Raw genomic sequence first — 26,145 nt, 5'->3', positions numbered from 1 at the left:
ACTGTAGCTTTAGCCTACTCAAATATGATGCATCTGACTAAAGCATTTCAACATCTTCATTTCCAATGTTGTGCTTTTAAAAAAGGAAATACGTTCTTTTATGACATTTTGGACACAAACAGGGGCTTGCATGAGCAAGTAAATGTGTTTTGTTTGATCTCTGTAGCTGTTACATGACACAGCTAATTAGAGCAACACTGTGACTGGCAAATGTGATGCTGCTATGTAATAATATAAGAATACTGCTATAATAATTATATTAATACTGCATGTGACCTAGTCAGTGAGATTGTTAATGTTTAACTATATGGGTTTATTAGACATTCTTATATGAACATATTGATTTAGTGCAGTGGTTCCCAAACTTGTTCCGCCGCTTGTGCAGGGAAAGCCCCTGGCAGGCCGGGACGGTTTGTTTACCTGCCGCGTCTGCAGGTTCGGCCGATCGCGGCTCCCAGTGGCCGCGGTTCGCTGCTCCAGGCCAATGGGAGCTGCTGGAAGCGGCGACCAGTATGTTCCTCAGCCTGCACCACTTCCAGCAGCTCCCATTGACTTGGAGCAGCGAACCGCAGCCACTGGGAGCCGCGATCGGCCGGACCTGCGGACGCGGCAGGTAAACAAACCAGCCTGGTCTGCCAGGGGCTTTTCCTGCACAAGCGGCAGAACAAGTTTGGGAACCACTGATTTAGTGTAACAGTGGACCGTTGGAAAAACAAATAGGAAAGCAACACAGTGGCTCTAAATAAGTAACCTTGGAACAAACACTTGGAGGCAATTACAAGACAATGGCCCATAAACTCCAGCCTGAAGTTGCACAACTGTTGTGTGAGCTAGCAGATCAAAGGACTATCAGCAGTCAAAAAGTGACAGTTTCTGGGAAAAGGGATGTGATGAAAAAGACATAGTGGCCTATTTTGGAATATGCAGACAATCTTGCAGTTTTTAAAGGAGACTTTCCCTCAAGCAGAGAGAGAACTGGTTTGTGAAACAATGAGGGTTAACTAGAAATTGAAGTGTGTTTCATAGAAATTACTCTAAAAACCTTTGCAATGTAATGCAAGGTATCCTTTCTGTAGTCTCTTCTAAACCTTTCTATAGAAAGGGTATAATTTTCATTGTTTACTTAATTCTTCAGGGTGGTTCAAAAAAGCAAGAGAATATAATCGCCTAATAAATTCTCTCAGACTTTTCCATAGGAGTTCAATGTCACTTCTGGGCCATTATTAACAAAGCACTTGCTTCCATTACCACTACCCATGCCTCTCTGTTCTTTGTTCCTATCAGCACTCCCCATGTATATCATGTTTTTTCCCAAATTAGTGCATACATGGGTACATTTTCTGTAGCTCTTTCAAAATTTGGTCCCTAGTTGTGCAATATTCATATTTCTCCAGTTGTCAAAACAGAGGATCATGATAAAATATTCACTTTACTCCAACACTTGCCAAAGATGCCAAGCTATAATAATTTTTGCTTTGTTATGATACATTCCATCAGAAGATCTTAACATGCTTTACAAACACTAATGATTTAGCCATCATAATACTCCTGTGAGCTGGTTAAGTATTATTATCCCCACTTTACAGATGAAAAATGGAGGTACCAAGAGATTAAAACCCACATCTTCAAAAATGGACATTAATTAACAAAGTTAGAGACCACTTTTTTTAAAGTTTGGGTGCAACTGACTTTGCCATTGTCACACAGGAAGTCCAGCAAAGTTGGCAAGTCAAGATAGTGATGTTACTTACAGAAAGCTCCTTCGTGTGATGATGTTGCCAGTACATACCTTTTCACTCTTATTTATAATACAGTGTATTCGAGTGACATCTAAGAAAAGTATAGAAAGTACCTACCTTTAAAATTTCAACAATAACAAGCTGGGTGTGGCCACTCTAAAACTGTAGCTTGTCAGATGCTTATGAGAAGGGAAGGGTGGGAAGGCTTTCTGCTTACCAGTTTCACGGTCTAGTTAGTAAAAAAAACATCTGACACCAGTGTGGCCTGAAAGACACTGAGAATGGGTGGGGCTAGAGCGATTACAATGAATAAACTGTGTTAGTAGGATTTGGAATATAGTCCTTGAACAAAACATTTTTTTTTACTCGCATAATTTACTTAATGTTTGAGTAATTGTGAATGACAACTTTAGAATTGTTGCCTGCATTTAAAAAAAGTTAACTATCTTTAAACTCTTCTCCCCCTCCCTCACCCCTCAGGAGCCTTTGAGGCTGTTCCCTTAAAGCTGATCCTGAAAGCTGCTGCTTCATACTTAATTTGCTGCGCTTCAATTGGACATTGTGACAGTTTCAGTGTTTATGAACAAGACTGCTATTTACAGAAACTGCTGCCTCCCATTTGACAGCAGTTAGATACTGAGAGAAACTCACTGACAAGTGGGTAGTTCAGAGACAGAAAGAGCAGATTTTGCACATGGAAAACTCCCTGGAAAAGAGTTTACAAAATGGTAATGATCTGAAATTTCTTTGAAGAGGGATTTTAAGGATCTAAACCATATGGCTTGACCTGAAATCAACTTTGTGGAAGTGAGAGACATCCTAATGCTGGAAAAATATAAAAAACATCTCACATATAGATCCACCCACTCTTCCAGTAACCCACAAACCCAGAACTGTCTCTCCAACTTATGAAGTCACCTGGAACTGGCACTTAGTTTGTTGAATTCTCCTTTTATTTGGGTTTGTTCATTTAGTTCTGATTCAAGATGAATTCAAGCATAAGGAAAACATAAAATGATGGCCAATGTTCTTTACTGTTCTAGAAGGTTCTGTTTAAAAGACTTCTACTTCAATCTTATCTAGATTAGGAATTTGATTCTGAGAAAAGGGAATATTTTCTAGGTTGTGTGGGGTGTCTGTAGACTCACCATTTAAAATATACATTGCTTTACACAAACTTTGAAGGTAGGAATTTCTTTTAGTTAACCTGCTATGGAACAGAATAGTCACTCCTCAAAAACCCTACAAGCTGGTTGCAGCAAGCCCAACACCTAAGTGGGTTTTGTCTGAGGACGTTCAGCACATCTCATTTGTTCAAAAGCTGACTCCATAAACTTATTGTTTCATTTTATTTTTCCTAACACGGGGTGTGTGTGTGTGTGTGTGATATCCTATCTCAGTGTAATCTCAAATCTTCACCCTGTTGCCAGTTGGGCATTTAGGGGGTCTGAGCCAAAGCCCTTTGAAGCCTACTGAAAAATTCCCATTGGCTTCAGTGGGCTTTGGAACAGTTTTGAACAGAGCTCAGCTGGTGCTTCAGATATAAGGAAAAGATAAGGTTATAAAAGAGAGAGTTAATAACCAAAGAGGTGACTATGATTCTCACTTTGCAATAGTGAGTACATCTAGAATAGAAGGCATTGTTAATACAAGGCTGCTACTGCTGCTGTTACTTGTGTATCTGGATTGGTACTACCAAGTAAATACCCTACTACAAATAATATAGTCCGTGCTGGTTGTCAGCCTGAGAAAATTAGGAATATTGCTGAATGGTACAGGTAGCTCCACTCCCCCATCCATCTTCTCCGTTAATCAAACCAGGAAGAGATCACGCCCTTTCGCAGAGAGAACTAGAACTAATCACTTACAGAGAAATTAAACCCTGCAACCCTTTGTTCCTGTAGCTCCTGATCGAGAGAAAAAATATCCTCAGCCTGCTGTGGAGAAATGTAGCGAGTCTGAAGGTTGGTAGGAGACTGAGAGAGTTGGTCATATCTGAGTGACTTCTTCATTAGGATGCAAATGCGGCAGGGTTCTATGATTGGGTAATAAGTGTTTGGTTATTCAACCTAAAGAAGATACCGTCAGTAGCTTTCAGAACAAAACAGATACACACTGTCAAGAGGAGAGCTGATGTGGAATGTAATGGTGAGTCTAGAGCAGGCAACACTGTAGAAGACCTAGAAAATAAGCTACATTTCAAAGTCATCCAAAAAGGTGCAGAAAGTTTGACTCATCATTATTTTTAGGCTATGTCATTCTTTTCTTAACCCATCACTGGTGTCACAGCAGTCTGGCAGGGTGGTTTTGTTACACTGATCCAGATGCTTATCTGTTTGCTCAAACTGCTAGGCAAGCAGACATCTCAGAACAATGATGTGCATCTAAGCAATGGAAAACCACTTTGGAGGGGGGGAACAAAATGGTAATAAAGACTCTGGGAGGCAAGGAGAAGAAACATGCACAAGAGGCGGCAATGCCAATCTCTGACTTAGGGATCAACTGAACTCCGTCCACATTTGTCCCCCTTGCTTGGTTATGCTTCTGAAAGTGAGAAAAAGTTATCCAGACAGTTGAACAAATAAGTTGCAACTAATAATTTACTAGACCAGTGGTTCCCAAACTGGGTTTCATGAACCCCTGAAGGTTCGCGAAATGATACAGGGGGTTCTCGGGAAAAAATTCCCTAATGGCGGACAGAGCTGTCCCTAGGGACCCTGGGTAGCACGGAGCCAGCAGGCCAGAGCCCCTGGATTTCCAAGAGCTAAGCAGATCAAAGCAAGCATATTTATCACACGGAGAAGATTTAAACTTCAAGACTCCTTATAAGAAATGTAAAGGGAGATGGATATTTTTTGCTGTTTTTAAAATTAAATAGGCAGCTAGTATTGTTTTTAAAATTATTATGAAGAACAAGTTTAAGCTTTGTTGTAACATGTGTTGTTTGCCTGGACTGCTCAAGATCTGAATGCTTGTGTAGGAGGAACTCTTTGAGTTGGCTTTTTAAATCCCTTCATGCTGTTTCATATTTGATACTCCTTGATGAAACATAGGAGCCTTGTCTTATAACAGGCTTATTCAAAGTGATACAAGCTATGAAAGTGAGATCTTGGAAGAGTGTTGCCGTTTTCATAATGTAATAAAAATACTGTAATGATAAATAATAATAATAAATAGTGTGTAATAAGCATGTCATAAAAACAAATCTTGTATTTCCAACATCACTGCTTTTATAATTTATACTCGGATAAAGGAGGAAATCCCTAGAAATATTCATTTTTAGGAGGGGGTTCACGAGACTTGACATTTTAATGAAAGGGGTTCACAGGTTGTTAAAGTTTGGGAACCACTGTACTAGACAAATTTAGCTGCTTCTTCTTTCATGGAATAACTGCAAGATCACAATTTCCTGAATTTATTAACTAACCAATACATATCTTTTCAAATTTGACTCTTTGGAATTTGAGCTGTGATTGGTCAGATGAGTCACATAGAATTATATGTTATCTTATTAGACAAGTGAAGAAGGTTTCTGTAAATGTTTATGTATATGACTTTGAAACTCATTTGCCCCAGATGTTTGTGCCAGTAAAATTTGATCACTTGAATGCTCACGGAAAAATAATACAAATGGAGCAAGAGAATGGGTGAAAGACATTAATTAAAATTCAAACTTATTAGTGGACAAGGAGTTAGAGATGATTCAGAGAATATGATCTCATTGTTAAGGCACTGAATTGGGACTCAGGAGATTTGGCCTTAATTCCCTGTTCTGCCACAGACTTTATGTGTGACCTTGGGCAAGTCACCTAGCCTCTCTGTGCCTCAATTTCTTACATTTAAAATAGCAATTGTAATGTCTTTCTCTAGTGCTTTGTCTTGTTTGTTTACAGCATAAGCTCTAAAGAGTGACTGTCTCTTATTATATGTTTATACAGTGCCTAGAACAACATGGCCCAACCTCTGGTGGAGCCTCTCAGTGCTATCATAATGCAAATACCATAATATAGATTATAAATAACGATTATCCAGTCCTACTTTCCTTTGGTTTCCAGGCAAAGTACGTAATGTGTGTGTTTCAGGAACACCCAACCCTTTTTGTCCCATTCTCCCACCCTCAATAATATAAAAATGCAGATCATGTAATGCCCATTTGGAGTCAGATGAGTTTGCAAAATACACTTTCACTGTCTTGCTGGAATTTTAAACACCAATTTAGGCCTACTTGAGATTGAAAAAGAACTCCCCAACGTGAGCTTCCTTAAACAACTGGGATTTGGAAGTAATTTCTCAAAATAATTCTAGGTCTAAGGGAAAAAACATCAAAGGTGTAGAAAATGCTGTTCTAGGCTCCGTTAGGGTGTTTAGCTGCACCTTTTTTGCTAGCTTGTGCCTTTCTAGTATTGAATTTGCATTTGAAAAAAGAGAAAGAGGGGAGAAAAAATTACCTTGCTATTACAAGAATATTAGTGCTGTGTGATTTACTGCACATGCATGTCAAAGTGAAAGCAATAGATGCTCCTAAATGCAGGGCCGGTGCTACCATTAAGGCAAACTAGGCGGTTGCCTAGGGCGCCAAGATTTGGGGGCGCCAAAAAGCTGTGCCCCCAATTTTTTTTTTTTACAACATTCCTACGCCCCCTCCCCGAACGCGCGGTCGCCGTTCCACTTCTCCCGCCTCCCAGGCTTGCACCGCCAATCAGCTGTTTGGCGCCGCAAGCCTGGGAGGGGAGGAGAATTAGAGCGGGGGTGGCGTGCTCGGGGAGGAGGTGGAGCAGAGGTGAGCTGGGGTGGGGAGCTGCCACATGGCTCTCCAGGGTGGGGAGGGAGCTACTATGGGGGGGGCACCTCAGGGCGGGGGGGCTGCCACGGAGGGGGCACCTCAGGGCGGAGGGGGGGTCGGGGAGCTGCCGCAGGGCTGGGGGTGGGAGGGCGCAAGGTGGAAGTTTCACCTGGGGCACGAAACTTCCTTGCACCGGCCCTGCCTAAATGTCTAAGCATGGGGGGCACTTCCTGTCAAATTCTTACAGTATGACTGGATATATGATTAAACGAAGACCTTTGTTTAGTAAATATTAAATATTCCCTAGTCCTTTATATCCTGTTGTCATTTCCTCTGCACAGCTTACAGCTGTAGTTTCAAGCCAATGCGCCGAAGTCCTCTATTAAGCATGGTTTCATAATGAGTATATTTAACCATTTTAGCATAGGTCTTTTTTCTGAGGGTATTTCTCTCTGCAATGTTCTTGGCTTGCTGTTGCCATCCTGAGTGTATAAAACGAGTTTGTATTAATTTCTTCGCCTTGAGCAAAAGGTATAATCAATCATTTCATTCATTATACATCGAAGAAGCCTGTATGTACTGTAGTGTAGAAAAAAAATTAGCCAAAGAACCGGGCTGATATTTAGTCATATTTTGTGGTTTTGGAAAACCACAAACTCTAGGGTGGGGATATTCATTGTATTAAATTAACTATTTTCTCACATTTTAAGAGGCAGCAGCTTGAAACACTGTGATCTAGAAAACTATTTACACAACTACAAAGCAGTTACTCCATTTGTTTCACTGGGCCTTTGCCAAGGATATTATCCAACGTACCAGGGGTAGTATTTGAATATGTGGTGGAGGGGGGTTGGTAGAAAGAAGAGCACTGATTGTATTGCATTTCATTCTTGTAATTTTTGAATAAGGGGCAGGGCGTGTGGGTGGCCGCTTTGTATTTATGCTACATTGAAAATGAAATAACTTTGTTATGTGTTGTTTCCCACTCTGTAGAAAACATACAGATGAATAATACTGACCCAGTGTTAATCACCGGCATTTGTTGAAGTGAACAGTGAACAACCCTCTGTGTGAGAGAGTTCAGTTGCCCCATCCATTCAGTTCTCCTCAGTGAGTATCAGTTGGGAGGGAGAGCTTGGTGAGGCTGATGCCTGTCGACACTGAAACCACCAAACCCATTCACATAAGCCACCGAACGGTTCTCAAACAGTCACAACTTTTAGTCATGCACAGACCACGTGAAAGAACTCACGCTATTTTTGTTTACTTGGCCTGCTTTCCATACTGTATATCATAAGTGTATTCCCCAATCTCCGATGCAAACAGCCCCAGATTGAGAGAGTATTCAAAATCCAAACCCACCTCAAGGCTTCTCTGTAACTTGTGCCAGCTGCCAAAGGCTCCAAAATGTCATTACAGCAGCCAGGGACCACTGGGGTTCAGTCGCGTCCTGGCTATACTCCTCCTTCTTTTCAGCCACACTCCCTAAAACAAGCATAAGGGGGTGTATGAGGCATTACAAAGGCTCTATACTGCCTGAGGATCTCCCTACATTGGCTGATCCTCCTGGGATTGGTTATGCCGGTTTTAGGACTGCTGAGTGCTGCTGCATCCTAGACGTATAAGGTCAGGGAGTCGGTCTGTAAAACACTGCTAAAATTGTTCTTTTACTAGTGTGGTAAAGGAAGGATGTTAAGATAAATTAACACTAAGAGAGAAGTGATAGATGTGCTGTGGCAGGGTATCAAACCAATGATTATCTGAGTCAGTTTCCAATTAACCTTATAAGTGTAAAACCTCTTTTGAAAAATTACTTTAAAACTGAGATTAACTCCTGGGAGAAGTTTGGAATTTGACCCCTTTTAATAACTTTGATTTTTTTTTCTTTTCTACTTCAGTGAACAACGATGTTGCCAATAAATACAGTAATCTGTGTTTTCTGCCAAAATACTCCATAGAGTGTTATCCATCTTCAGTTCTCTGTTTAAAAATGAAGTGAACTGAAATTAAAATAAAGACGGTCTAGGACATTTATTTCATGAATAGGCGATCTCCCAGGATACATTTGGAATTAAAAACTTCTTCATTTTTGCTTTTTTTCCCCTCCCCATGAAAAATTGTTCTCATTGATTCATTTATACAGCTAATTATTCCAAAAAAAGAAAACTTCTAAAGGTAATAGCCCAGATCCTGGACAACAGAATGTAGCCCAAGAACGTGTCTACTCTAGGGAGTTGTAGCACAAAATTCCCACCAGTGCTACCACTGGTTTAGCTGCACTAATGGGCACCCTAGAGTAGGTAGGATGGTAGCAGTGTTAGCACTGTGTCAATAAATCCTTTACAAAGAAGGCGCTGTGCTGGGGTTCCATGCAGGAAGGGGGAGCCCAGGCCATGGAGCAGCATGGAGATATTTTCCAATACTTTGGGGCTGCAGTAGTTCCTGGTGCTCTGCCAGAGGCAATGATTGGAGGATACAGCATTCCTGTTTCCATTCCTTCCCCCAGCATGCCAGTACCCCGGACACTTCCTGTATGAGAGTGCATAGGAAGTCCTTTGGAATTGGACTACATGGCATGCAGCGATATATAACCCCAGCATGGACTCCATAAATCCTTCCTGCCTGCAATGGAATTGCACTGGTCTCACTGCATTTGAACCACAGAACAGAGGGGAGGGGGATTTGTCCCAAAATTAATGAAGGCCATATAATTTAACAACTTTAAAAAATGTCTGGGCATGCTGTGTTTAAGACAGTAAAAATGTTGCACTTAATTAGTGTTAGGATTTGAAAATCAACATTAATACAGATTTATCATTGGGTCTGAGTCACTGCTGCCACTGTCACTAAGTGTAATTACCTACATAATAAGAAGACCACTTCTTATGGGCATTCCCTTCCATTAATTGCATAGACGCTTTCAGCTGGACTACTAGCCCAAAGCAGGTTGAGCCTTACAAAAGAACAGTAAAACCTTGTGCAAAGTAGTGTAACTCCACTGTTAAATTCCATTAACTGTTGTGACCTGTTGAGCCTATTTCTTGGAGAAAAGTAATCATGTTGTTTGCTAAACAAGTATTCCTATTTATAGGGAGAATGATAGAACTAGAGTTGGGCCAAAATCTGAATCCGAGTTGGGATCTGGATTTTGAACTTTCCCCAAATTTGGGTATGTTTGGTAGAGTTGGGAGGTTTCAGATCCTTCTACAGAAAGAAGTCCTAACTGAAAGTTCAAGTCTGGGCTCAGATATGGAGTTTAAATAACTCCCCAAATTTTGGAGGGGAGTTCAGACTCAGGATTCCAAAACCACTTGTCTGAGCCAGTCACATTTCCCCAGATTTAGAAATGTCATTTGGATCTGTCCAAATTAAGGGCCAACTCCTGTGGTTCTTACTCAGGGGAAAATCCCACCTAACCATTGCCATGCCAGGCCTGAACAGCAGTCAGAGTCTGCTCTGTTCTCGTCTTCACACTGATAGTGGGACTCTCCAGTCCCTGTTCCTCTCAGCAGCTCTTTCTGTAGCTGCAAAGAGGGGAAATTTATGGTGGAGCAAGGCCTTGACTAGAGGGTCTGTGACTCCATAATTGGAGGAGTGCTTTGTGACCAGCAATGGGAGGAAGAGGGCAGCTTTCCACAGCCCAAAGCCTATTTATTCAGACTTTCCCCAAGAGACTAGGATTTGGCCCCAGTTCTTGGAGGATGGAGCCGGGGCCAAGGGGAGGGGTAAGTATCTTAACCCTAGTTTCATAAACTTGTAAGATTATTTTTAACTTTATGTACCAGGAATTAGTGTTGGGAGGAGGTTGGGGGCTGGATTAGGTTCGGTGTATTTACATGCTAGCTAGCATCTTGTCACTAACCTTTTATGATTCATCTTGGTTGTTTATGTGAGCTACAAACATTCAGACCAGAAAACTAGACTGCAAGTAAAATGGCCCTTCTTACAAACACCTCTATACTATGTCCACTCAGTGCTCACCCAAATGACATAGCTTGGAGCTGTCTGGGGCACTCAAGGTTGAGAGTCCATGGTTCAACTTCCTGGTTTGTCTTGGAATGAGACAATGGTTTTGATACATGCTGAAAATATTTGCAGCTCTTTCTGGCTCGTTTTGACACCATGTCTCCACACCATCTTTCCTTCACATCTCCTCTGCTGCTGAGGGGGATTATAGCGGCTCTAGTCCATTCGCTTCGTGCCCTCTGCACTATTTTGTACATCTTAGCCACCCTTACTGTGACCAACACCCCGTTCTCCTCTTCTGGAGACCAAGCAGATTGAGGGGAGCCCATTCAAACCCGTGGACTCTGCAACAACTGGTATATGGCTTTCCCGGGAGCCACAGGATGTTTCACTAGGCTGGTGAGTGATGTGGGCTTGTACCAATATTTTTAAGCATTTGGACAATAGGATTGTGTATGATTGTGCATTCAGCTTTTGAAATGCATGGTAACTTCGTGCTGAAGATACTGCACTGGAGCCTTTCCAAAGCCTCCAGAATTATAATGAGGTCCTGTTGTTAGGGCAGGACATGCAGATTAATAGAACAGACTTTTTTTTCTTTATTTAAGACCATTTATATTTAGCTCTCTCTGTGTTGTGTGGTCTACCCACCTGTTCCAGCTGTACCAGCACTATTTCTTTTAGCATGCAAGGCTCAAGGTCACCCTGAGGTTGAGCTCGGATCATGGTCAAGAAATGTAAACATGGATAAGCCATGTGATGTGAACTCACTTGGGAAAGGCCATGTGGTATTCCTTCCCACCCCACCCCCAATGACTGTCCATTGATTTTTTTCAATGAATCCTCTGTGATAATAGAGCTAAGCACAGCATGTGTATAAAACTGTAGTTCACAGCTTGTACAGTGAAAAAGCCAAAGACTTCAATTCTTGGAGTACTCAGCACACTGGGCCAGGTTGTTCTAATGTGTATGGACTACCATTGGTCTCTAGAGCCCAGACTAGGGTTTGCTGGGACTCAGGGACACCCCAGCCCCATCCTGTACCACTCAACGATCCTACTATATGGGGAATTCTCCTATAGCATTAGGATAGCTTTCCACTAGCAGAGGTAGCATAATGTTATGGTCCATGGTGAGCAAGCTGCCAGTCACCTCTTCAGTCTGTGTTGCCAACCCCAACTGAGTATTTTGTGGCTGGGCTACATCTCTGTTTGGACACCTTGTAGCTTCTGTCCCAATAAAGTTTTTATTTCCAGATGAATGGATTTTGCCAGTTTTCAAGTCATCTCTGTCCTTTCTGAGAAACTTCCAGACCCTGTTTTGGCCCTCTTCTAGTTGTTCTGGGTGTTCTACCCCACATTTAGTGCCTCCTGGGCAGCTTTGATTTCTGCACACACCTCAGCTGTTTGTTTTACCAGAATACCAGCTCACAATTCCTCTCACTAGAAACTCAAGCCCACTTTTAACACAAGTAGTGCCCCTCAGCTGTACAGTGGTAGGATTTGGGGGGCCCTGCAGCAAGTCAGTTTCTGCTGAGAGAAACTATGTCACAGAGTCAGGTATTATGTACTTTATTTGCACCGTGTACATGTTCTTAGCCAGGCTATGCAAATGAGCCCTGTTGTTCTTAAACCAAGGTAGAACCAATCACACCCAAACAGCTCTGGATATCTGAGCTCAGACTCTCTGAACAGTCACCAGGAACAGGTGCCTCCACTACTGTGTCCCCAAGTCTCCAAATATTCTCCTAACTGCCATTGAACCTTCCCCCCCTGGCTTACTTATCCTCCAGTCAGGAGCCAGAGAGTAGCAGCAGATTCACCCCATTGCTGCTACTACCTATTACCGCTCAGCAGATTCACTACATAAGGTATAAGAAAGTCAGGGCATACATATAAATGAGGCCATCCTTAGTTTCCTCACATTAACTTCAGGAAAGTTGTTTTCAGTGCTGTCCATCAACAGAGATGGCATATGTAGTATGTTATTAAGCAAATATGTCTGAGATAAATAAATCAGATACAGCTCACTATATACACATGGGACCTCATTTTCAGAGGTGTTGGGCACTAGCAACTCCCACTGTCCTCCACTGGAGTTGTGTGTGCTCAATACTTCTGAAAATCAGGCCCCCGGAGTCCAATTTCCAAGCCTGGTTGCCAGTTCCATATGAAAGCCCTTAAATCAGCATGTAGGTACCTAAAATAGGTGAGTTTTCAAATGCGGAACTGGGCATCCTAACTTAAATCCCCAAATTTGAACACTGACCACTGTGATACATTAGGGCTGAATTTGGAAGTGGGTGTAAATTCCATTACTTGGCTCCGTGTATGCGACAGTCAACTGTCTGGATTGTTTGCAGTGTTGTTGCAGTCCTGTTGATCCCGGGATAGGAGAGACAAAGTGGCTGAGCTAATATCTTTTATTGGACCAATATCTGTTGGTGCAAGAGACAAGTTTTGAAGTTCCACAGAGCTCTTCTTCGGGTCTGTCAGAAATGGTATTTCTGTCGGCAGTGGGTTTGTTTTATTTTACAGTAGACCGCTCTCACCCTCTTTCCTTTGCTCTCCTACCCCTTGCATTTTTTTTTTACCCTTCTCCTCCCCCAACCCTTTCCCTCTCTATTTTATCATAACCACTTGTCATCATTCTGGATTACTCTGCATTGGGGCTTTTGTAACTGATGGCCTCTCCTGCTCTGTTTCCTCTTAGGGCTTGTCCTACACAAGGAAGTTAATTAAAGATTAAAGTAGGATATGAATTCAAAGAGGAATTTTAATCTACTTCCAAAGTGGATTAAACTAATTCAGAATAAAGCACTCTTATTCCGGAATAAGAGCACCCAGACAGGGAGTTAATTAGGAATAGCCTTTACAAATATATACCAGAGAGAGAGAGAGGAGTGGGAAAAGAAAACAGTCTTCAATTTTATTTCAAATGCCATGGAGCCATTTCCTATAGTACAGAGGGAATGAGAGCTTACTACAGTAGCACGCCGGACATACACTGCATGTTTTATGTCTATCAGTTTAGCCAATTACACTTCCAGATGACATGTTAATGAGACTTTTCTGATGAGTTAGTTGACATTTTACAGATCAGGGGAATGTTTGGTGATACAATGATGGAATTTTCACATGACCCAAAGTTTCATTGCATCATATAGTTAGCATATAGGCTTTCACTGGGGACTTTATTTGTTTAACATATTAATGATGAACAGCTGGTTGCATTACAGCCCTCGGTGTCAGAATGGATGTAGTCAAAATATGATGTTAGTCTAGTCTGAAACATCATTACATTTTTGTAGATTGGCCAACATATATTGTGAGAATGAGCAAAACAAGGAGATGACATTGCAATAGTGGAAATAAAATGTCAAACATGATGAGAGTCTGAACAACATGTAGAAGAAATGTTGGCATGAAAGGTGTAAGAAGGATTTAACTGAGTTAAGGAATATAGGTTATAAACACATCCAGTTTCCAAGACTGTGTTGCAGCCTAACGTGACTTGAAGCTAAGAGTTACATATGCAATATTGTTCACATCATTGCTTTGATCATTATGGTTTGACTTGCCTGAAAAGACCCTTGTTAAAAAGTGCCAGGTATTAGCTACTTCCTATCTCTGTGAACTTAGGGCATGGCTATACTTTCAGATGTAGAGCGCTTTGAATTAAACCAGCCTTTGTAGAGCGCAGTAGGGAAAGCGCTGCAGTCTGTCCACACTGACAGGTTCAAGCGCACTGGCGTGGCCACATTTGCGGCACTTGCAGCGGCATTGGGAGTGGTGCATTATGGGCAGCTATCCCAGCATGCAAGTGACTGCAACGTGCTTTTAAAATGGGAGGGGTGGGGTGGAGTGTGACAGGGAGTATGTTGTGTGTATGTGGGGGGAGAGAGAGTGGGTTTTGGGGGGGCTGAGAGCATGTCAGCATACTGTCTTGTAAGTTCAGACAGCAGCAGACCTCCCCCTCCCACCCGCCTCTCTCTCTCACACAGCATTCCACAGTAATGGTTTGCATGCCGGCTGTCAGAAATGGAGCTTTGAAAGGGCATTTGCGCATTCCTACAGGAGTTCAAAACAATGACAAGAGTGGCCACTTGACTTAAGGGGATTATGGGACGTTTCCGGAGGCCGATCAGAGCGCAGTAACGCAACACCTCATTCACACTGATGCCCGGGCGTTGTGGCCAAGGCGCTGCAAACGTTATTCCTCTCGCCGGGGTGGAGTACCAGCAGCGCTGTAGCCGCGGGGTCAGAGCGCTCTATGTGCCTTGCCAGTGTGGACGGGTAGTGCACCCGGGGCTCCTTTATTGTGCTGTAACTCACAAGTGTAGCCAAGCCCTTAGTGGGGATACTCAGCCATTCCTTGCTCCCAGCATCCCACAGTGTATTTGGATTGCACTACCTGTGGCCTCTTTACACCAGCTCCGCCCTCCCCCCAAACACATCTATGAAAACATCTTGCTGCCTTAGTGAGAACTGTGGTCCTCCGCCACCAGTTTTGACTTGCATAACAATGGTGAGTCTGGAACCACTTGCCATCTGACATTATTCAATGTACATGAGAAGAAACTTCATTTTAGAGTGTGTGGTTGTAAGTGGTTAGCGCAGGGGGCGGCAACCTCTGGCATGCTGCTCGCCAGGGTAAGCACCCTGGCAGGCCAGGCCAGTTTATTTACCTGCTGACGCGGCAGGTGCGGCCGATCGCGGCCCCCACTGGCCGCAGTTCGCCGTCCTGGGCCAAGGGGGGCGGCGGGAAGCCGCAGCCAGCACATCCCTCGCCCGCGCCACTTCCCGCTGCCCCATTGGCCTGGGATGGCGAACCGCGGCCAGTGGGGGCCGCGATCGGCCGAACCTGCTGCGTCAGCAGGTAAATAAACTGGCCTGGCCTGCCAGGGTTCTTACGCTGGCAACCCACGTGCCAGAGGTTGCCGACCCCTGGATTAGCGTAAAGCATCCATCAGTCCTCTCATTGTCATTGATTTGCTGTGTTTCTTTGACTAAGCATCTTGGGGTATTGTGACAAAGTTCCTCCTCTATCTTGGTGGGTCCTGCGCTTATTGGCAGATTTTCTTGCCTCAAAGATTCACCATGTGGGTTGGGGAACAGCCCAGAGACCTTCCCCTCTGGGAGAACCCACAGTCCAGGTCAAGTGGAAGGTTTGGGGGGAACCCGGACCCGCCCTCTACTCCGGGTTCCAGCCCAGGGCCCTGTGGATTGCAGCTGTCTATAGTGCCTCCTGTAACAGCTGCATGACAGCTACAACTCCCTGGGCTACTTCCCCATGGCCTCCTCCAAACACCTTCCTTTATTCTCACCACAGGACCTTCCTCCTGGTGTCTGATAACGCTTGTGCTCCTCAGTCCCCCAGCAGCACACCCTCTCAGCTCCTTGCGCCTCTTGCTCCTAGCTCCTCACACTCCCACCACAAACTGAAGTGAGCTCCTTTTTAAAACCCAGGTGCCCTGATTAGCCTGCCTTAATTGATTCTAGCAGCTTCTTCTTAATTGGCTCCAGGTGTCCTAATTAGCCTGCCTGCCTTAACTGGTTCTAGCAGGTTCCTGATTACTCTAGTGCAGCCCCTGCTCTGGTCACTCAGGGAACAGAAAACTACTCATCCAGTGACTAGTATATTTGCCCTCTACCAGACTCCTGTACCCCACTGGTCTGGGTCTGTCACAGTATGTTTACACTGCAACCAGGATGAGTGTGGGATGTTACACCCCATATTCTTCATAGAAATATTATGATATGAATATAACATAACTAAGTTGTATATTTAATGCAAGATGGGACTAGTGGGATATCATTGGAAAGGTTATGATGTACAGAATATGATTATCCTATTTGTATGCATGTATCATTTCTGTATCTGAAGTTAGGAATATTGACTATATAGCAATTACAACTGGGTGTGTATTTTGGGGAACGCCCACCAGACAGTAAGCAATCAGCCTGAATGGGCCATTAAAAAGGACAATAGAACTTTGAATAAACTAATCTCCCACCTTCCTGGGATGTTGCTTTGACATAGCAAGGTAATGTGATGATGTCACCTGGTACGGAGTACCACCTTGGACATTGCTGGTATTTTTTCACTGGAAACAAAGGATTCCTCCCTTTATGTAAATTCTATTTAAGGCTGGGAAGTAAGTCAATCAGGGCTCTTCTCCATTGCCTCCCCACCCAAGAAGGAAGACTGCTAAAAACACCTGAAGAAACAAAGGAACTAAGCAGGGGAACGGCAAGGTCTGAGTGCAGGCTGAGATAGAGGTCTAGTCTGTAAAGAGAGAGAACTGGAACTCTGAGCTGCAGAAACTCTGCAACCTGCCTAAAACAACATTAAGGCTTTGTCTACACTACACAGCGTTTAGCGACATGGCTGAGTCGCCACAGCCGTGCCGCTAAAAGTCATGCAGTGTAGCCGCTGTTTGTTGGCTCTCCTGCCAACAGACAACTTCTACCCCCAACGAATGGGGTTAGCTTTGTCAACAGGAGAGCGCTCCTGCCGACAACGTGCTGTTCACACTGGCACTTGTCATGGCAAAACTTTTTTTGGGGGGGGGGGAATGTTATCACCTCTGAAAGACAAATGTTTTGTCATTCAATTGCCAGTGTAGACATAACCTTCGGGTGTGCAATTACTATTTGTAACCTGTTTCTTGAGTGTATTAAGCTTAGTTTGCGTGGTTTGTTTTATTTGCTCAGTAATCTGCTTTGTTCTGTTTGCTACTCCTTATAATCACTTAAAATTTACCTTTTGCAGTTAATAAACTTATTTCTTGTTTATTCCAAAACCCAGTTTGTGCAATTCATATGGTGGGGGGGGGGGAAAGGGGGCAAAAAGGTGTGCATATCTCCCAGCACATTGAGGGAGGGGGTGAATTTCATGAGCTTACGCTATATGGATTTCTATACAGCACTGGTCGCAGACTCTGTGATTCTACAGTTGGGTGGGGGGGAGTGTGTGTGCATGTGTGTGTGTATGCGCGTGCGCTGGAAAGGGGCTTGAGAGCCAGTCACAGCAACACAGAGTGAGGGAAACTCAAATGAGAAGGCTCAGTGGCACCCCAGAAAGGGGGGATCCAACCCATCACAATGTGATTGCAGCACGGGTAGACATATCTGAGCTAGCTTAAGTGCCAATAGTAATCAAGCTGCAGCAACCTGGGCTTCAGCACAGGCTGTACAAGGCCACCAGGACCCTGGATACATACCCGAGAGCTGGTTTGCTCTGACGTCCATGCTGTTGCAGCTTCACTGTACTTGTGCTAGCTAGATTAAATCTAGTGTAGGTATGTCTACCCATGATTGCAGTATAGATATATCCTTAACTAACCTTTCTAAACTCTGATTATCTATTAGTAAGATGAGTTTAAGCACTATTTGCCTATGAATTTCATAGGAGGGATATAATTCTCTAATACATTCTATCGGATGATTTACAAATTCTGTTCAAAAGTTACCATTCTCTGTTCAATTCTGCAGGAATATATAATATTACACAAGTTAGAGATGGGGGAGGGAACTATAAAGTCATCCCCTGCCAATTCAGGGAATTCCCTAGTGCTTAATCAGTCTATGTTTAAAAGTCCTAATTGAGCTGGGCTTTTCCTACTTCCCATAGAAGACTATCCTGTGACCTAACAGAGAACATTAGCAGGAAACTTTTCTTGATGGTCAGCCTAAATTTTCCCTTAATTTCATCCTGTTGCACTTATGCCCTTGTAAGCACTTAAGTAATATTTTTTTCTCGTGGTGGTAACTGTCTATATACAAGTATTTGAAGGATGTACTCTTGCTCCTTATCATTCAGCTTAGCTATATTCAGCTCTTCTAGCCTTAATAAAATGCTGTCAGATTTTCTGATGAAAGGTGCTCTATAAGCCCCAATGGTGAAAGTCAAATAACAAGAAGTTGCCATGCACTGTCAGTTTCAGAGGAAAACGTACTGAAATTAAAAAATCCACAACATTCAGTTATATGTTAGAATTAGAAATAGCAGTGAATAGTGTTTTCTAGGAATTTTCCTCAGCGACTCTTTTGCTGGATGATGATAGTTTGGGGTAAATGCTGCCCTCGGTCCACTGAAATCATATATATGCATTTGTATGGGGATTAGAAAACTGGCTGTTTTCAGAGACTGACCATGTATCTATTATCTACAGTATTTGACTTAGGGACTGGGCATTGAGTGCTGTTAAGATTGTAGTTTTATTAGGCAAAGTTTTCTGAGAATAATGCTAACTCCACACGGCATTGTACCACTAACTGGCAAATGTTGGCTTAGAAGCAGACTCTGAAATGTAAAGCATTAAAGTCCTGTCTACCTTCAGCTGGAAAACCACATTCACTCCTTTCAAGCAAGGGCTAGTTCAAACACAAAGCTATGCTTAAGCACCGTTCTGCCAAGAGGTACTAAAACGGTTTCTTTAGCTACTGTAGACATGACCAGAGTGTGTGCTGAGGAAGGTGTGGTTGTATATTTGGTGTGCTTTCTAGCTGATGGAAGAGACAGAGAGAGCCACAGATGGAGACTGTGAAAGAGAAAGGAAACAAAACATAAAATATAGGATTAAGCATGCTGGGCGTCTTGATTGGAATGAGTGACTTCAAACAACAGAGGTGTGGTGTTTTATGTTGGGTAAGATAACAAAAAAGAAAGAGGACACAAGTATAATAAAATGTTTTCTGCCTTCAGAAGAACTGACAGCTATTTGGTAAAGCTTTTCCTTAGTAGGGAATGCTTCAGTTAATAATAGAGTAACAATTGTGATAAAGACCATTTTCAAATCCTCAAACTTTCTGACAACTTCTCCTTTTGAGATGTCTGGTCTCCATTCAAAAGGTGATTTTTATTTATTTATTTATTTATTTATTTTAAGGGAAAGATTGGGCAAAATAGCTGTAGCTTGTTGTGAATTGGGAAAAGACTTTTTTTTTCCTGCAGTGGAGATATCTGTGTAGAAGAGTGGGTGGCTAACTAAAAGCAGCAGAAATTTGGAACTTGGTACGGATATGGTCACTAGGGCCTACGTTTTGATTAAAAATTGGTTAGAAGTTATAAATCTTTGAAATACACAAGGATCCATAAGGATGTATAATACAACTCGGTTCTAAGGTTGAGAGTTTGGATATGTATTTTGTGGATGCATCTTCTCTGAAGCGTACACTTATTACTGTAGGTCTCTAAGCACTAGTCGACCTTCCGGACTTGAACTGGCTTAAAAGCTTATACAGATTTCAGTGTTTTTTTTCCACTATGAAGTGGCTTTGGCACGTTTTGCCTACATGGGATAAACAAAAATCCCACTCACGAGCCTTTTGGTTCTTTAAAGAAATCTCTAGCAAATTAGTTGGGTAAGAATGTGGTAATTCAATGTTGTAGTTGCTTAATAAAAATAAAAAGGCCAAGAAATGCAAAATTAGGTTTAATCAAAATAACGTAGCCTCACTGAACATATGAATTTTCTATCCCTACTTTGCTTGTTAAAGGAGTAGCTTAAAGTGTTTCCCAAACTTGGGACGCCGCTTGTGTAGGGAAAGCCCCTAGCCACCTGGGCCAGTTTGATTACCTGCTCTGTCCGCAGGTTCGGCCAATCGCGGCTCCCATTGGCTGCGGTTTGCTGCTCCAGGCCAATGGACGCTGCTGGAAATGGCGGCCAGTACGTCCGTCGGCCCACGCCGCTTCCAGCAGCTCCCATTGGCCTGGAACAGCGAACCGCGGCCAGTGGAAGCTGCAATCGGCCGGACCTGCGGAGAGAGCAGGTAAACAAACCGGCCCGGCCCGCCACGGGCTTTCCCTACACAAGCGGTTTCCCAAGTTTGGGAAATACTGTCTTAATACATTGCTGTCTAAAAACATGCATCAGAAAACACAGATCTACTTCCACTGGAACCTTAACTTTGTAGTTCCTGATAGTTTGTGATTATTTTTTTTAACTGTGCCACCTTAACATTGTATTAAATCCTAATTCAGCAAAACACTTAAGCAAGCACATGCTTAAATGCTTTGCTGAGTAGGGAGGGACTTGAGCATGTGCAAAAGTGACTTGTTGAGTCAAGACAGTATTTTCTCTCTCTCTCTCTCTCTGATGTATTTGAGTAACATACATAACCAGTAATTATCACTCCAATCCTTAGTGGTCTGGCATTTAGCAAGTGTTCTGATAACTAGCTGAGTCCTCACATCTACTGGAAAAATGTTCATAAGTTATAGCTGTAACGCTAACATTCCGCTTTACAAGCAAAACATTTCATAAAACAGAACGTGTGAATCTTAAGCCTTCTCCTTCCATCGTAGCTTTTCTCCCTGGACTCCAGAACCTTAACTTATTTTGAAAAAGCAGATGCCACATGTATAAACTGTGGCAGATCTTTTAATTATTTGTAAATGTTACACATTTCATCATTGAAAGAGCTGTACCAAATCTTTATACAGGATATTGAACTGAGTACTGCTAAGGGAAAATGATCCATCTTCCCTATACAGAAGGCATTACATCACAGAAGGGATGGAAACAGAGAGCTCTGAGGGACTGGGATAGGCAAACTTTCCTCCTTTTACAGGAAATGGGTGAAGCCTTGCTTGAAATTATTACTCAGACGTTTTGTGCTGTGAAGGAAATGTCTCCTGATAGCACAAGCTATTGGTTTCCTGTTGTGAACTAACAGTTTTTGGCATAACCAGGAATGGACAGGAAGGGCAGATGATTGGGGGTCACTTGGAGATCCTTGTTTTAATGACAAGTAAATTGGAAGAAATTTGGGCAGCAAAGACACTAAAATGAAAAGAGGAGGATCAATTGCTGATTAGTAGGACATTGCTGTGGAAACAAACAATACATCAAGTGCTACCAGGCTTGTCAGAAAAGCAGGTGTGACACTATTGTTTAAAAGGAAGTATACTGTGGGAGAAATCCCTTTGTATGCTCCATAATTAAGAGCCTGATTCAACAAAATATACATCCGGTTTCCACACTGAGAGGCAATTTTTGGAAGTTTCCACAGATGCTGGATTTTTTTCTTCTTTCAGTGGGACCCTACAACTGAGGCACTTGCAAATGCCATTTTCCAGTTGTAATATATAAATAGCACTGCTATCGGTTCCCTCCTCACTTGATCACCTTACTTGTTGTCTTCCGAGGCTGGAGAAAGGGGTTGTGCACGACCTTTGTTTTGCCTAGGATCAGCTAGTTCTGGATGGCTATTTGGTAGCCCATCACAGGGACAGAAGGGAGAAGGCTTTGAGCCTCCCTGATACTGTGTACTAGTTCAGCCTCCAGTGCTTGTTAAGGCATCTCTGAAGGCTGTCCTGTTACCTAAGCTACCCTAGCCATATGGGCACTGCAGCAGCCTCCTGAACTGAACTAAGGGTCCTGTGTGAAGGGAGGAATGCACAGCTGGCTATGCACCTGCCAGAGAGGCTCCCTTTGTCGGGGTATACTTCAGAGCTGCCTTAGCCCTGTTGCAGCAACATAGTGCAAAATAGCCTCAGTACAGAGGCCGTTTCTCCCTTTCGGGACTAGTCGTATAAGATGCTAAGCACCCCCTGCAGCCATTGGAATCCTGCTTATAGGAATGAGAGCTGAGGCCTCTCCCAGGACTGCACTTTAATTAAACTACAAGTAAGGGACATAAAATCAGGAAAAATTGTCTCAATGTACATCTTTAAACAAAACCTTATTTATTTATTTTTTTAAATAAGTGAGCAAATTCTCTTACATAAAATAAATCTGCTCAGTTTTTGTCACACATTTGGTGGTCACAAATTTCATCCTTGTGAAAGCATTATTTTGATTGTGTGGAAATTCAGTTATAGAAAACTGCCTCTTTCACAGAACTAAAATGAATTAAAAGAGCTAATCCATGTGTGCTGACACGGAAACAAACTTTCCGGAAGTGTTGGTTGTTTTTATGGTGCCAAACGCTTTCCTTTTGGATTTACTAAAGACAGATCTACAAAATCCATGTACAACAACATTTCTGCTTTCTGCTCCAAAAAAACACAAACTTCAGTCATCTTTGAATCATGCTCTTTTTTTAAAAACATCTCCTTTTAAATATTTTTGTTTCCATTTCAGACTGCCAGCATTTCCATGGAAACCCCCAAAAATAAAGACTTTCCCAGCCTTGTGAGAACACACCTGCAAGAACCAGAATCACATTTCGCCTTTGGCCTCTCAAAAGTGACACTCCTCCATTTTGGTGTCACCTAAGGACATTTGTTTTTACACTAGGTATGGATATGTGCTCTCAACATTTGCAGAAAGTATATATTAATTTAAAATTGCTATCATTTGAACTCTTGCCATTGAGTAGTAACAAATGTGTTTTGCTATCCAACAACTCTCTCTTTAAAATGTTACTTCATTCTCTTTTTAAGGGAAAATAAATAAACAAAAGGAATTGCTCTAAAGACCACAGAGCTGAGGTTTGCAGTCCTGAGATAACAAAACTAAGGATCGTTAGAAATAAGAATTGTGTTTAAATCTTTTTAAATTGCTAATCTTGTACATATACGTTTTTAGATACAAAGCCAAATTTTCAGCATCCCAGTTTCAAATTTTTCATGCCCAACCACTTTTGCCATGTGACTACCCCATACGTAAAGAAAACTGAATTGTCATGTGCAAAATGACTGCACACCATTTTTTCCTCCACGTGCCTACTTTTTTCCCCAAACACAGTCAGTTGCGGATGCAAAGCTGGATTCACAAAATCAAAGGCTGGCTAAAAATTTGTCCTGTGAGGGTTTTGTTTGCTATATATCAAAGCAGTTGATTTTTACATATTTCTAAAGGTACTTGTCAGTACTACAGCACTAAGGAGCAACCTTACATTAACCAAACTTACAAATGAGCACTAAAGGAAAGTGGGGAGATTTTTTTTGCTAAGGAAACCTTCTCCAAGGATCCCTTACACAGTGAGTTAAAAAAGAAACGTTTTAGATAAGACAATCTCCAGGTGTATTTCTTAAATTAACTCAATAGTGGCAAAGTAAATACTTTCAGAATTATTTCCATGAGTATTTGGTCAAATAAAACAATTGAACTGAACTCAGCCTTATCCACACCCCCATTTGTTTGCTTTTCACAAATATTCTAACAAGTGAGTTCAGTGGCAAGATTATCTGAGGTTACCTTTACTCACATTGAATAGTGAATCCATGAATAATCCTACTGAAGGTAATGGGCTGCTTTGTGAAGAAAGGCACTACTCCACATAAGTAAGGATATCAACAGCTGCCTCTACATTAATATTAAAGAATATTCACAGAAACCAAATTTTGATCTCAAACTCTTCCAAACTGTATAGATGCAACTACATAGAACTAGAGAGTACAGATGAAATTTTGAACATCAGATGTAGTGAATGGCTGACAAGCAATCTGCGGGCTCAGAATGATTTGCACAAATTATTTGGTGAATAATTTCAAATAATAAACTAGAGAAAATCTTACGGTGCTTGTGGGACAATCCACAAGCAGAAAAACATGCTCAATTCAAATGTTATTTATTCACTCAGCTATACTTTGATAACTAAGAGTTACTCTCTGATAATGTTTGATCTGGTTGAGTGCATTTAGAACATAAATTTACACATACACTGAGGCCTAATTGTGATACATCCATATACAGCTTACTATTATGTATAAGAGAGACAAGGTGGGTGAGGTAGTATCTTTTAGTGGACCAACTCCTGTTGGTGGAAGGGACAAGCTTTGGAGCATGGAACGAGAATGCCCAAGTTAAATACAAGGTGGGACAGACTGTTTAAGAATAGAGGGTTCATACATGTCGTAGGAAACCACTTAAAATGAAGTGGGCAATTAACATCTCTGCAGTCATAGGACTCTGAAGGGTTTGTAAGTAGCAGGGTGTGTTGCAAATTGTTGTAATGGGCCATAAAACCATGGACTCTGTTAAGTCATTGGTTTTTAGTGTCCAGGAGAGTTATGAATTTAAATTCCCAGGCTTGTCTCTTGAAGATGTTGTGCAGGTTTCCTTTGAGGATGAGGACTGAGAGGTTAGATATGAAGTTATTGCTTTGTAAGAAGTGTTTGCCCATGGGTGATGTGGTGTTTTTGTCATTTATAATTTTTTACAACATGCCTTTCAAGATCCGTAAGTCCTACACATGCCTATCACAGTAAGTGGTGTCTCTGATCCAATGCATCAAATGCCCCAACAACTCCTCTATGGGTGAAACCAATTACTATGCTCTCAAATGAACTCTCACCAAAAAATGATAAACACATGTTTTGTCTATCACCCGTGCGAGAATACTTTTCACATAGCGATCACTCCGTATCTGACCTCTCAGTCTTCATCCTCATAGGAAACCTGCACAACACCTTCAAGAGATGAGCATGGGCACTTAGGCCTGATCTACACTAAAAAATTAAGTTAGCTTAACTATATCGCCCAGGGGTGTGAAAAAAATCGACACCCCTGAACAGCGCGGTTAAACTGACCAAATCCCCAGTGTAGACAGCAGAATTCTCCTAGCTACTGCCTCTCTGGCAGATGGATTACCTATACTGATGGGAGAATCCCTCCTGTCAGCATTGGTAGTGTCTATATTGAAGTGCTAGAGCCATGCAGCTATGCCACTAAAGCATTTCAAATATAGACAAGCCCTTAAATTCATAACTGCTGGACACTAAAAACCATGGACTTGAGACAATGATTTTATGGCCCATTTCAAGACTCTGTAACATACCCTACTACCTCCACTGTCCTACCCTCCCACTACTACCTCTCCATTTTCCTATGAGTGCAGGGGTGTTACTTGCCCACTTCATTTTAAGTGGTCTCCTACAACCTGTGAACCCATTATGTTTAACAATCTGTCTCCCCTTGTATTTTGCTTGGACACCTCCGTTACCTTCTTCAGACATGAGGAAGAGTTCTGTGAAGCTTTAAAGGTTGTCCCTTCTACCAACAAAAGTTGGTCCAATAAAAGATATTACCTCACCTGCCTTGTCTCTCTTACATCTCTCAACATAGCTACAACGCAACCACAAAAAAACAGTCACACTCAAGTGTGCTGTTGTACCATCTCAGACTGATTGCATCAGGGCTGGACTTGTCTGATACTCATATGAGAGATCTTCATGAAAAATACAGGTTGATGCACAAAATGGTGTTGATAATTTTAGATAAGAAATCTCAAGGTCCTGAGTACTTGCAGTCCTTAAAGTTCCTAAGTCATTTTCTACAAGAACAGGAATGCAATCCTGGCCAAACTCCAGATCACACACTTATACATTCTATTTGCTGAAAGTCCCCATACAGTTTCAGTATGCTTCACTTCCTGTCCTAAGTAGCTACTTATTTAGTGTTGCTACATGGTGTTTAATTTCTGCTGTGGAGGTTGGTGGCATTTCAGTGGAAGGTGAAGGGATTCCTGTACATGTATTCATACATAAAATGACAATTTCAAAGTTGTTCTGATGTATGTTTATTGCAGTACTCCTAAAGATTGATTAGTAAATATGGTAAAACTTGAACATCAACATAGATGGCAGGTGGAGTTTTACGACAACAGCAATTAGAGTAAAAGGAAAAACGATACAGCATTTGAGTATGGTACTCCGTTGGAACAGATGAAGTAAAATCCACATGCAGAAAATAAATTCACATGG

General features: G+C 42.1%; 1 long non-coding RNA gene across 1 annotated transcript in view; it reads left to right on the top strand.

Annotated features, from left to right (window-relative positions):
• LOC122174322 (uncharacterized) overlaps positions 1 to 25,944 on the top strand; it is a 71,641-nt gene extending 45,697 nt beyond the window's left edge. Inside the window, exons 4-5 of the long non-coding RNA XR_006175980.2 lie at positions 7,516 to 7,632; positions 22,580 to 25,944. This is a non-coding gene — a long non-coding RNA (uncharacterized LOC122174322). The remainder of the gene's footprint in view (positions 1 to 7,515; positions 7,633 to 22,579) is intronic.
• The last annotated feature ends 201 nt before the right edge of the window (positions 25,945 to 26,145 follow it).

The sequence above is a fragment of the Chrysemys picta genome, chromosome 10 (assembly GCF_011386835.1).
Source record: "Chrysemys picta bellii isolate R12L10 chromosome 10, ASM1138683v2, whole genome shotgun sequence".
Classification (NCBI taxonomy): Eukaryota; Metazoa; Chordata; order Testudines; family Emydidae; genus Chrysemys; species Chrysemys picta.
The sequence above is the reverse complement of the archived record's forward strand: the minus strand, read 5'-3'. Positions and strand labels throughout refer to the sequence as shown.